Here is a 14,477-nt window from a genome sequence, read left to right on the forward strand (position 1 = left end):
GGTGGGGAGAGACACACGGACATGAGCGGGGGGTGGGCGGCGGGTGGGGAGAGACACACGGACATGAGCGGGGGGTGGGCGGCGGGTGGGGAGAGACACACGGACATGAGCGGGGGTGGGCGGCGGGTGGGGAGAGACACACGGGCATGAGTGGGGGGTGGGCGGCGGGTGGGGAGAGACACACGGACATGACCGGGGGTGGGCGGCGGGTGGGGAGAGACACACGGACATGAGCGGGGGGTGAGCGGCGGGTGGGGAGAGACACACAGACATGAGCGGGGATGGGTGGGGAGGGAGAGTGACACACGAACATGAGCGGGGGAGGGCGGCGGGTGGGGAGAGACACACGGACATGAGCGGGGGGTGGGCGGCGGGTGGGGAGAGACACATGGACATGAGCGGTGGGTGGGCGGCAGGTGGGGAGAGACACACGGACATGAGCGGGGGTGGGCGGCGGGTGGGGAGAGACACACGGACATGAGCGGGGGTGGGCGGCGGGTGGTGGAGAGACACACGGACATGAGCGGGGGGTGGGCGGCAGGTGGGGAGAGACACACGGACATGAGCGGGGGGCAGAGGGGAGGGAGAGAGACACACGGACATGAGCGGGGGGTGAGCAGGGGGTGGGGAGAGACACACAGACATGAGCGGGGTGGGTGGGGTGGGAGAGAGACACACGGACATGAGCGGGGGTGGGCGGTGGGTGGGGAGAGACACATGGACATGAACGGGGGGTGGGCAGCGGGTCGGGGAGAGACACATAGACATGAGCAGGGGGTGGTGGGGAGGGAGAGAGACACACGGACATGAGTGGGGGGTGGGCGGCGGGTGGGGAGAGACACACGGACATGAGCGGGGGGTGTGCGGCGGGTGGGGAGAGACACACGGACATGAGCAGGGGGTGGGCGGCGGGTGGGGAGAGACACACGGACATGAGCGGGGGTGGGCGGCGGGTGGGGAGAGACACACGGACATGAGCGGGGGTGGGCGACGGGTGGGGAGAGACACACGGACATGAGCGGGGGTGGGCAGCGGGTGGGGAGAGACACACAGACATGAGCGGGGGGTGGGCGGCGGGTGGGGAGAGACACACGGTCATGAGCGGGGGTGGGTGGCGGATGGGGAGAGACACACGGACATGAGCGGGGGGTGAGCGGCGGGTGGGGAGAGACACACGGGGCATGAGCGGGGGGTGGGCGGAGGGTGGGGAGAGACACACGGACATGAGCGGGGGGTGGGGGGCGGGTGGGGAGAGACACCCGGACATGAGCGGGGGGTGGCGGCGGGTGGGGAGAGACACACGGACATGAGCGGGGGGTGAGTGGCGGGTGGGGAGAGACACACGGACATGAGCGGGGGTGGGCGGCGGGTGGGGAGAGACACACGGACATGAGCGGTGGGTGAGCGGCGGGTGGGGAGAGACACATGGACATGAGAGGGGGTGGGAGAGACACAGCGAGGAGCGGGGCATGAGCGGGGGTGGGCGGGAGAGAGAAAGACACACGGACATAAGCGGGGGGTGGGCGGGAAGGAGAAAGACACACGGACATGAACGGGGGTGGGTGGCGGGTGGGGAGAGACACACGGACATGAGTGGGGGGTGGGCTGCGGGTGGGGAGACACACGGACATGAGCGGGGGTGAGCAGCGGGTGGGGAGAGACACACAGACATGAGGGGGGGTGGGTGGGGAGGGAGAGAGACACACGGACATGAGCGGGGGTGGGCATCGGGTGGGGAGAGACACACGGACATGAGCGGGGGGTGGGCGGCGGGTGGGGAGAGACACACGGACATGAGCGCGGGGTGAGCGGCAGGTGGGGAGAGACACACAGGGCATGAGCGGGGGGTGGGGAGAGACACACGGACATGAGCGGGGGTGGGCGGTGGGTGGAGAGAGACACACGGACATGAGCGGGGGTGGGAGAGACACACGGGGGGTGGGAGAGACACAGCGAGGAGCAGGACATGAGCGGGGGTGGGCGGGAGGGAGAAAGACACACGGACAAGAGCGGGGGGTGGGCGGGAAGGAGAAAGACAGACGGACATGAGCGGGGGTGGGCGGGAGGGAGAAAGACACATGGACATGAGCGGGGGGTGGGCGGCGGGTGGGGAGAGACACACGGGCATGAGCGGGGGGTGGCCGGCGGTTGGGGAGAGACACACGGACATGAACGGGGGTGGGCGGCGGGTGGGGAGAGACACACGGACATGAGCGAGGGGTGGGCGGCAGTTGGGGAGAGACACACGGGCATGAGCGGGGGATGGGCGGCGGTTGGGGAGAGACACACGGGCATGAGCGGTGGGGTGAGCGGCGGGTGGGGAGAGACACACGGACATGAGCGGGGGTGAGCAGCGGGTGAGGAGAGACACACGGACATGAGCGGGGGGTGAGCGGTGGGTGGGGAGAGACAGGGACATGAACGGGGGTGGGTGGCGGGTGGGGAGAGACACACGGACATGAGTGGGGGGTGGGCTGCGGGTGGGGAGACACACGGACATGAGCGGGGGTGAGCAGCGGGTGGGGAGAGACACACAGACATGAGGGGGGGTGGGTGGGGAGGGAGAGAGACACACGGACATGAGCGGGGGTGGGCATCGGGTGGGGAGAGACACACGGACATGAGCGGGGGGTGGGCGGCGGGTGGGGAGAGACACACGGACATGAGCGAGGGGCGGGGGTGAGGGAGAGAGACACACAGACATGAGCGGGGGGTGGGCGGCGGGTGGGGAAGAGACACACGGACATGAGCGGGGGTGGGCGGCGGGTGGGGAGAGACACACGGACATGAGCGGGGGGTGAGCGGCAGGTGGGGAGAGACACACGGGGCATGAGCGGGGGGTGGGGAGAGACACACGGACATGAGCGGGGGTGGGCGGTGGGTGGAGAGAGACACACGGACATGAGCGGGGGTGGGAGAGACACACGGGGGGTGGGAGAGACACAGCGAGGAGCAGGACATGAGCGGGGGTGGGCGGGAGGGAGAAAGACACACGGACATGAGCGGGGGGTGGGCGGGAAGGAGAAAGACAGACGGACATGAGCGGGGGGTGGGCGGGAGGGAGAAAGACACATGGACATGAGCGGGGGGTGGGCGGCGGGTGGGGAGAGACACACGGGCATGAGCGGGGGTGGCCGGCGGTTGGGGAGAGACACACGGACATGAACGGGGGCGGGCGGCCGGTGGGGAAAGACACACGGACATGAGCGAGGGGTGGGCGGCAGTTGGGGAGAGACACACGGGCATGAGCGGGGGATGGGCGGCGGTTGGGGAGAGACACACGGGCATGAGCGGGGGGGTGAGCGGCGGGTGGGGAGAGACACACGGACATGAGCGGGGGTGAGGAGAGACACACAGACATGAGCGGGGGTAGGTGGGGAGGGAGAGAGACACACGGACATGAGCGGGGGGTGAGCGGGAGGGAGAAAGACACACGACATGAGCGGGGGTTGGAGGAACAGGAGACAGACACGGGCATGAGCGGGGGTGGGGGACTTACTGAGCAGGCAGGATACAAACCCTCTCATGCGAGCAACAAAGATGGCGGGCGTCTCTGAAGCCAGACGCACTGCACGCTTTCACACATCCAATGAGAGAGCACGTCAGATGTCCGCGGACATCACGCAAGCTGCTTGCCCAATCACCGTCCTGTCCGCGGAGCGAACAGGGAAGTGTGTCCGCAAAGCGAACACAGATATCACTAATTTTTTTCACTTACATTTTTGTCATTTTTTTAAAAACTACTGGACGGATTTACACCAAATAAAGCAAAGCACACTTTTGGGACCAAGCTGCCGCTCCTGCTGCAAATTTGGTGTAAATGCGTCCAGCGGTTTGGGCTGTAGGCGTGAGCACATTTTTTTCCCATTATGTCTACGGGAAAAAAAAAAGTTTTGGGACCCCCCCCTATAACTTTGCCCCCCCTGGACGAATCCTCACCAATCTTTGCAAAAAAAATTCAGTGTGACCCAAATACTTTTTTTGCAAAGTTTGGTGAGGATTCGTCCGGGGAGAGCAAAGTTATAAGCCACCCAAAGAGTGCTCTTCCAATGGAAACAGCAATTTAACCATAACTACATGGCCACTACGTGGCCATGTAATATAATCTATATATATATATAGGAGCTGATTCATATAATTATTTGCGCCGGAAAATTGAGATTTGTGCACCATTCTGCCCACGAATCCCTGTTTAACAAATGGGAATTTGCGGGCAGAATGGCGCACAAATCTCCGTTTTCCGGCGCAAATAATTCCATGAATCAGCCCCATAATTGGTTATTTATAATATGCTTAATACCCAGAGGTTTCTGAGCGCGGCCCCAGGGATCGAACTTGCTTTAAGGCATAGTTTTACAATTTTCCTGGAAATTCCAGATTTCCATTGAAATTGAAGTGGAATGGAATGCATATTTTGATAGCGTCCTCATGAAAAATCTACAATTTCAGGCTCAAATGGTTTAATAATGTCAGGAATGTCAAAACTTTCAGCATAAATCGAGAACCTTTGCTCAAAATTATAGATTTTCCCATAAAAGGGCGGACCAATATTTGTCCTCAACCCAAACTCCCATTAGATAGTGGGAAATTTCACAGAATACTGCTAGAGCGCCATAGGCTAGATACCACCAAATCTTTCCACAGGAAGCAAAAATATTGTCCGGCCTTGGTGGGGGCATGCGTAGGGATGGGTACGCATACAAAAAACTATGAATAACATTTGATTATTCCAAAGCAATGCTTCCGGGTCACTCAGTTATTTCACGGTAATGACAATGGAGGGGTCATTATTAAGTTCAGAGGGGAAGAGTGGTGAGTACTTTGGTCAGGCCAAATGATATGAAGAAAGAAGGGTTCCATGTGATAATATCCAGGCAACAATGTCGCCATACAAGAATGCTGCCGTTTTTTTGTGGCAGTATTACCGTATGGAACCTGCAGGGGACAACCCTTCAATCCCCACATTTTTTTAAATGGAGCGGGGGACACCCCCGCCACACCCGCTCACATTTACCCCACATATTGTCCCCATAAATAATGTTGCCTATGCCATTTCCCAGAGACTATGTGGGCCTCATTACGACCCAGGCGGTAAGTTACCACCTGGGTCGTACCCTTACCACCATGGTGTAAACTATGTTTACACCATGGTGGATGGCGGATTTACCGCCCCATTCCAAGGTGAGTGGGGCGGTAAATCCCCATTTCCCATTTTTGCCCCATAGGGCATAATGGGAGTGGGGAAGGCGCTAATTACGCCACCGTAAATTACGGTGGCGTAATTTGCACCATGGTCCCTTAGCGCCATGGATTTTAACGCCTGCAAAAAGCAGGCGTTAAACTCACCATGGCGCAAAGGGACCTCAGAATCAGGCGTTAAGGGTCGGCGCCGTTTACTGCGCCGTTAACCCCTTAACGCCTGATTCGTAATGAGGCCCTATGTAGGGCCGCCTTATGTATAGGGATAATATTTCCTGATACCGAAAGAAGGAACCCCCACGGGAGTGGATCCCAGAAAAAAACATTTTCAGTAAAAAACTAATTGAAAAATATACTGGGGACGAAACAACGTCGTACCCAATGGACAAGCCTGCGCGGCCGTTTGAGTGGAAACGCAGCGAAGGAATATTCCTCCGAGCCCTGCTTGCTTCACATGCTTGCACTCAGCAGCCCAGCGCCGCTGCATTTTGAGCTGATAGCCTGCAAATTGGACGAGGACGGTAGCCGGCCATGATGAGATGGCGCATCCGGGATAATGGCTCAGCTGCTGCACAGGATACTTTAGTTCTAGATGGCTGGAGAGATTAATGAGCTTGGCTTTGGCACGTGCCACCCCTTATCTGAAATGAAGTAGAGTATTGTACTGCACAGTTCTTAACCACATCTTCCCCTGCCGCCTCGTTCCCCTGCTGCAGCGGGCCAATTTAATGTACTCTTCTGCTCCGTAATGGTCGACCTATTATTCCGGCAGCGCAGGAATAGGTGTTTGATAAAGCTGCACAGCTACTGCACTCCTAGCATCCCTGTTCTTGAAGCAGACCTGACACAACTATTGCGGCTGTATATCCAAAGATTTCTGACCGTCTTGACAGTTTTCAGGCACATACAGAGACGTGGGCGAATGCAAATGGTGCTGCAGGAGTAATGCACAGGCGTCTTTCTTGTCCACCTAGATCCGGCCTTGCACTGGTCCATAGGGAAATAAATCAATGCCGGAAATATTTGCCTTTCATGACTACAGTCAGGGCTTTAAGTGGGCCTGGGCTAGCCAGGGTCAAGCCCCGGCAGTCTCTGAGAAGGGCTACCAAACTGGGGCCCTGCATGGGCTCACCCAGACTCGCCCCAGCCATAGCAACCTTTCGGGCAGCTGTTTAGCCGAGCGCTGCATGGTTACACGGCCGCCTTTTCTTTTTTCTAATCTGAAATGCTGACACCTGAAGTCAACTGTGTAAGTGAACAGTGCTTCTGCTAAACCATCTGTGTGATGTCCTTTGTTCAGAAACAGGAGGAGGGCTGGTTTGGCCAGCTTCTCCTTTTGTTTCTGAGTAAAGAGCTAACATGCAGCAGGAAGCCCATTAGCAGTGCTTGGTTAAAGGGCTTCCACTGCGTGTTGGCCCTTTACTCAGAAACAAAAGAGGGGGCTGGCCAACCAAGCTCTCATCCTGTTTCGGAATAAAGAGACATCACACAGCAGGCAGCCCATTCCATTCAAGGAGCCGTGTGGTTAAAGGGTTGCATGGGAGGGTCTTCGACTCCCCTCAGACATTTGATTAACCATGGCACCTTGAATGCAAGGGTTGGAGGGTTTTGTGAGGCGTCTTGTTGGTGGGCATGGCTTAAGCACTCATACTTAGGCCTCCCCCTCTATTTACCACCATACTTAAAGCACTGCCTACAGAGTGCAGCTCTGTGGTCCATTGTGGGACAATGTGTAGATTAGCTTAGATCAAGGTCATATGCCCAGCGTGCTTTATAAAGAACCGTTTCATAAAGACTGTCCAGAAAATATGCCCCGTCTACTTGTCACAAATTGCCTTGAGCGCTGTTACTTTCTCTACTGGGCCTATGGTTTGCCTTATTCCGACCTCGCTAAACGTAATTTGACGTCAGAACGTTGCCTCAACAGTGCTTTGAAGCACATCAATTGTTTTCAATCATGTTTTAGCAAAACAAATGTTGTTACTCTGTTTGTCCAGTTATTTAGAAAATCACAAAAGTAGGAGTTCCGACACCTTTTATTGGACTTTCTGAAAAGAGTGTGCGGCAATAGGATGGTGCATTAGCTTTCGAAGTCTTAAAGGCTTTCTTCATCGGATGGTAACACATAGAAATTACAGGAGCGAAACCAGCAGGGCTCAAGTGGAGGGTACACGCAGGGGAACGGAGTCCACCCACTTTATTCAGAAGGTGGACTCAGCCCCCCCCAGCTAAAATGAGACATATTGAGGGGGTAATTCATGGATTATTTGCACCGGAAAAAACAGGATTTGTGCGCCATTCTGCCCGCAAATCCCTGTTTAATAAATGGGGATTTGTGGGCAGAATGGCACACAAATCCCGTTTCTTTCGGCGAAAAGATTCCATGAATTAGGCTATGAATGTCCTCTTTGAATTTATGAATTAAAGTCAACTTCAGGGATCAAACCGCAGTGGGCCGATTTGTAGGCTGGACACTTCACCACTGCACTAAATAACCCGATGAAAAATAACAAACAACTAAAGGTGAAATGTTCCATTTCGGTACTGCACGTCCCAGGGAAATCATTTGTATTGGTTCTTGGAGTTTAAAACATTAACAACGTTTAAAGTTGTCAAAAACACTATTATAAGAAAATATCCTCTTAGTTTTGTGTGTGTGTTTGTGTTGATTTTATTAAAGGCAAATGCTATTCGTCCTGTTCAATTTGGGTGGTTATGCAAAGCCAATTTAATGAAATGTGCATATTTCACTTTGATATGCTAATTTCTGGCAACGTCACATCATTGCGTTTGTCCCCCCACTTTAATTTTTAGGACTTGACCCCTGGAAACCAGTCAGAGTACGAACTGCTCTGCCTGCAATCTAGCGTGTCGCGGGGGTGGTTATACACCTGTTAGGCATGATGGTGACAGCGCAGCCTTCCTTGCTTGTCATCCCTGAATATAAAAGTCTCCCTCCGCTGTTACCCACTGCATCTGCTGAATGTCTCTGTGACTTCCAAAGCGAATGCACTATTCCATCGCAGCACGATATTTCCAATGAGCCAAATAAAAGGCATCAACACTTGCATGTTGATGTTTAAGAGGTTCAGCCTGCATTTTGTTTTGTGTTCCCTTTACATTTTCTTGTTCCTTTCCAGCAGGAAGTTGTTGCAATTATGCATATTATACCTCTTTTGTTTTTTTTTAAAAAAGATGTATTCATTATTTGTTTCAATAAAAGCACCCTCTGCCATATTTTTTTCATTTTTGTGTTATTATTACAGTCAAGTGAGGCTTTTTATACATACAAAAGAAGTAAAAGTAAACAGATGGTCACACAAAAAATATGATAGATTGAATTACATAAAAGATCAAATATTTCCCGAACTACACATCAGAGTTTAGTCAAATGCCAATTGACATGCAAATGGAGTACATACTGCAAAATTACCCGAAGCACTGTAATCTCGGGAGGAGAGCTCAGGGAAGATGACACAGAGCAACACAGGTTCGATCCCCGGGTCTGCGCTTAGAAACCTCCGGGCATTAAGAGCATTATACATAACCAATTACAATGGTGTGGGATATCTGTTCAATTTAGCGATTCCCACCCGTTTGTGCTTCTGTGGTGTTGGCATCATTCAGAGTGTGTGGCACATGCTTAACGTCAAGTTTGCGCCCAAGGTATCGATGCAGCGAGACGTAGGTCCATTGTTTAAGTGCCACTGGCATTCGAGGCAGTCTGTAGCTGTAGGAAGTCCGTCTATGCCAAGGCATTGGAACATCTGCCTTCATCAGAAGTCAAAGCACTGAGGTTCCCGGGAAAACTTCCTTATACGGGGAGCAGATATGTAAACTAGAAGGACCAGCGGTTCTATAAAGCAGAGGTCTGCAACCTTTGGCATATCAGATATTTTGGACTACAGTTCCCATCAGCCCTAGCCATCGCAGCCCCTTGGAAGAATTCTGGGGACTGTAGTCCAAAACATATGGAGAGCCACATGTTGCAGACCTCTGCTGTAGAGAGGGTCAATGGAATGCCCCTCTTGACCCCCTTACGCATGACAGCCCGAAGAGCCAGAAATGCAAGATGCAAGTCACTGTTTGGTCAGCCCCCAGGAGGGCCTATGACATCCACATATGCAAACATATATTCTCTCAGACAACCATTGAAACCTTATCCATCAGTGATCGAAGTGGGTGGGAGCGGTTTGGAACGGTGCAACTCAATTTTTTTGAAAACTGTTTTACTGTTCCTAAACTTTTATTTTAAAAGGAAACCATTCCAGAATGTTTTCGTCTTAAAATAAAAGTGTAGAAGAAGTTGAAACTTGCACTGAAGTGCACGGCACTAAACATTCCCTTAAACAGCAGGTGTGTTTGCTTGGGGGTTTGGATTGCGCGCGGAACAGGGTGTGGCAATGGGGTGCCTGGGGAGCTAGGGCAGACTAGCAGGGAATATAGTTCTACTACTTCTATTCGTGCAGTTCGACCACTGTATCCAGCTGATATCTTCCTAGATACAGGTACCTCCTTCAATATGGATGGAGGTGCCTCACTGTGATCGACTAATGACAAATATCTAACTGTGCTGACGTCATTAGAAACGCCATAACATAGTAACGTTAGCCATGAAGCAAACTCGCATCCATGCACAAAGTTACACGGACAAACACGTGCACACACGAAGAACATGCTTATACAGTTCTGTAGATAGAGGGCAGATACATATAGATACTGTCAAAAGCCTGTATTATTTTCACTCATTTGCCAAATGCAGAACACAAGGAAACAAGAGATGCAGAGCAAGCTTGCAAACGCCTATTGCCACTAACCATATGGAACTTGCAGGATCATATACGGAACCTGGAAGAGCAAAAATACTTATGACCTATAAGAGAAATAGCACAATATAGACATATAGCAGTTATAGCACACCCATAGTGGAATTACATGAAGCCACAGGCCTCTGATCGAGAGACGAAGAAAAGCAGAATTAAGCTGCACGAAGCACCAAGCCAGGGCTTGCACCCACGGCCAAAGATGAGCAGAACATTCCTAAACCTCAGAGACACAGAGCCACCAGCAAAATAGCAAAATAAATTGCAGACCTGAAAGCTCAATTTTGCGGTCTTCACCCACGTTGGACCACCGAGCCAAACAATGGCCATTTACTCGTGGTGGGAAGAGGAGCAGTTACCAGCGAAGCAGACACAAAGTGATACATGTGTTGGTTTACAAGTTGCAACCCGGCAGGCACTCTCTAAGGCAAAGTGGTCCTGCTGATGGCAATAATGGGGAAAAATAGTCTTAGTCATTACCTTGAAAAGGTGCACAGAGTGCTGAAAACAGAACTGGGTCCCAGACCTGGGGAGAACAGCTCCAGCCAATAGGGAACACAAATCCAGGGGTGGATGGCAAAGGGCAAGGGCCAATGGTAATATGCGACCCTGCAACAACGTAATAGATAGTTTCTGGGGAAGGTTCAGGCAAGCCACCTGACATGAAACAGCCAGTCAGATAAACTCTTTATGTGTCGGCTATAGGTAATACCACCCCAATCGCCCAATCATGCATGCTGTTAGGTTTTTGGGGAAGAGCCCGACTTGTGACGTCAGACCTCAACAAAAGTCCCTGAAGCAGGATCAGGAGCTGTGATTGCTGGAGAATTCAGTTTTTCCTGTACGATCCCCGCCTGTTATGGAAAATAAAGGACAGTTCTAACTTGCCCTTGGCTGAGTCCTCCCTCCGGGGAAGGGTTTGTTGGGCCCTGGGTGTTCTGAATGGTGAATGCCTAGTATGAACCCCTGGTCCTCTCTGGCATACCATATACAAGGTATTGCGGAAAATAACTGCCATCAGTATCATTTACTGTACGCCAACATAAGCATTAAATCAAAAGAAGCCGCCGGTAGTAATTGTATCTTAAAGGGATAACCCCATTGAACACAAGAAGTAATATTGAGAAGGATGAGACACAATTAGAGTTCCTTAATATGCAGTCTTGGGATCCTGGCCAGACCCCAGTGACAAGAACTGCACTCAGGGCCTTGCTTGCTGCACTTATTTTTTAATAAAGAACACTGTCTGCTTTTATGCTAATGTGTTAATATATTTGTAATATCCTGTTTTATCATATTTTAATGTTATGACAGGAAACCACCATATTTAAATTCAGTGTTATTGAGATTTGTTGAACCATTCTACGAACATAGACAAATCATCTTAGTTTACCCTTTTTCAATCAACCAGCTTTAATTAGTTGTCTCAATGACAGATACAGATTGTTTTCTTTTATCATCACATGAGAGGCAGATCATGAATATATGTGCACAACCTTTGCCATATTGCACCAGATGGTGGATACCGATCAAATCCAAATTAAAAAAAGGTAAGTTTTCCTAGCCCCATCATCAAAGACAGGCAAGTGGTGCAGTTATTAACTATTGTAAGATTACAACAAACCAGTCGTGTTGACATAGGCAATGATTTGTATGTATAGATATGATATATTTAGATTTTTATGCTGTACATGCAATTAATTTGTGAAATAGACCATTAGTTTGGCCCACCATCAGGGTTTCGGGTCAAGGCATGCATGCTCCACTGTGGTCCCATTGACGTCTTCCGTGGGCACCAATTACCAGTAAATGTTCAGGCCACATGACCCAAACAGCTGTGGGCAGTGCAGCACTGCGTGTGCTCCCACCCGGCATTGTGACAGAAGCCACCCTGTTCATAAAAAGCACTCACTGAAGAGAACCAGCACTCAACATACCCTTTGCTGAGAACACCCGTGCACTTCCAATATTTGTTCGAGTACTTTGTACTCGCTCCTCGCTATCCTGGATTTCCACTGTGTATGACCCCTGGTCTGCCACTGGACTGATTGTGTATCCCTTTGCCCCTGTTCTGCCTGCAGTTACTGTCTATGGTCGCTGGACTGCTTGTCGGTCCCTTCGTCTTTGGTTAAACCGTGTATGACCCTCTGCCTGCTTTTGAACCGTCCTTCCTGTTCCTTGGCCTTTGGACCACTCATGTATTGGATCCTTGCTTGGATTTTGGATTTCTATTGGTTCTTCTTCTTCTTCTGGACAACCTGTGGTTTGGTAACTGAACCTTATCTCTTCTTGGATGGTGAATGGCTTGTTTAACACGTGCCCTCGTGTTGTTCAGAGGTCCTTGCATTTTTTGTTAGTTTCCACCCGTTTTTCTTCAGTATGGTTTTCCGATTCCTTCTTGGACTTCCTGGCTTGTCCTTCGACTTCTCTGGGCACTTCACAGGTACTTGGGTTTTGTAATTAAGAGAAAGGGTCTTTCTTTGTTTGGTGTATGGTCTTGATTTTCTTTACTTGTCTCCCCCTTAGGGCTCCAAACCATCAATAGCCAGGTGGCTCCGTAGGTAACTCTCGCCTACCTCCGTTTGGTGGGTTTTGACACCTGGTTAGTCAGCCCGGCATGCTCGCGGTCAACCTAGATCCTCGACCTGCATTACAGGACGCTGTGCTGACACCCACTCAAAGTTTACCACAGGTGTGAGGTGGAAGGAGGATGATGCAGCTAACAGAGACTGCAGTGAAATATTCGTAAATAAAGATAAAACACTAACTACTACATATCAATCTAGTCATAAGTTAGATACACATTGAAACATTGTGGTCTTTGAAGTAGGAAAATGGGTAAAACAGGGTTGTTGACTGGCCCCCCTTTTGTTCAATCTTTACATTCAAGAGATAATAGATAAGTTCATAAAAGATTGCCAGGATTGTCCACAACTAGGTCTGGATAAGTATCCAGTGTTATTTAACGCTGATGATGCTGTTCTATTAGCAACAACGCCGCAAGGAATAAAAGAATCCTTGGAAATCTATATAAATAAATGTAAAGAGTTGGATATGAAGCTAAATATTGAGAAATCTAGGGGCGATGGTGTTCAAGCCTCAATTCTCAAAATCCATCCCCTTGGTGTTAAAAGTGAATGAAAAACATCTTGAGCAAGTTAAACACTTTGGCTATCTTGGGGGTTAGATTTCAAGTATCAGTTGTGTGGGGAGCCAAAGTGAGTCAGTCTGTTTGTACTCTAGCAAATTATGGGGGTCTATTCAAGTGTTGCAGTTCTGGCTGCAGTATATGGGGCAGAGCTGTGGGGTTTTGGCAGCTTGGGAAAACATACCATAACTGAATTAAAATTCCTGAAAGAAATTGGTCTCACTGCCTAGGAGCACCCCATCTGCTTTGTGTCTCTTAGAGTTAGAAGTAACCCCAGTGGCATCTAAAGCGTCGATAAGCCCTAATCTGTTCTGGCTAGGACTATGGAACCAAGAAGGGCTAGAAAAACACAGAGACGCACTAAGTCACGTAAAATGGAGGTAAATCCATAGAAGGGGTTCGACATATAAATAATACCCTTTCAGAAATAGGGATGGTAATTTATGGGATAACCCCTGGGACCAGCCATTGGGAATCAGAAAAGTGCAAAGGGTCTTGGCGGCCCAAAGGGCAAGGGATTGTTGGTTGACGGATGGCCTTAATATTAAAATGGGCTCTGATTTTCTTGAAGTCATGAACCAAGGCAGGAAACCATATCAGGATTTTATATCTCCCCACTATGAAAAATCCTTATATATGAGAGTCAGATTGGGGACCCTGCCAGTGGCTGCTTTTTCTTGTGTTTGGAAAGAGACTAACACCGACGAATGCCAGCTGTGTTCAAAATGGCTGTTGCATCCATGACCCATTTTATTTTGCTATCCGAGAAAACTAAATATTTGTGGAACCTTTATCTGAGACCGATACTCAGAGGAACAGGGGTTACTGATACTTGAACAGCAATGTTGTTCCTGAGACAACGTTCCTCACCACATGTCGTTTTTGTGGTTGCAAGTCATACACATAGATCACGGTTGCTAAGAAAGAAGATGTTAAATTATGCTGTAATTGAAGACGTCGGGTAACCCCAGGCTAGAGGCTGCAAGCCCTGCTCTCCTCTGAGTTATTATTTAAAAGAAAGCAATTCCATTAGAGATGATTCTTATATCAATAAGTGGGCTAATTCTAAGAGCAGTGAGATGTTTAGACCAAGACTTAAGAAATGTCATGTTTCTAATTTTTATCCTTGGAGTATTGAACATTTTATGGTAATAATGTCATTCATCGTGTAATTATTCTCCATGTTCCTGTTTTTATTGCATATGTGTTGACTTGAAGATTGTATGTAGAATAAAAGTTTAATTCTTTGAAAATTAATTGTAGGCGCTTACATTTTTGGGTTCCATGTCATTTCATTGTGGGATGTT

Source organism: Ambystoma mexicanum, chromosome 14 (assembly GCF_040938575.1).
Source record: "Ambystoma mexicanum isolate Mex_15411 chromosome 14, UKY_AmexF1_1, whole genome shotgun sequence".
Taxonomy (NCBI): Eukaryota; Metazoa; Chordata; class Amphibia; order Caudata; family Ambystomatidae; genus Ambystoma; species Ambystoma mexicanum.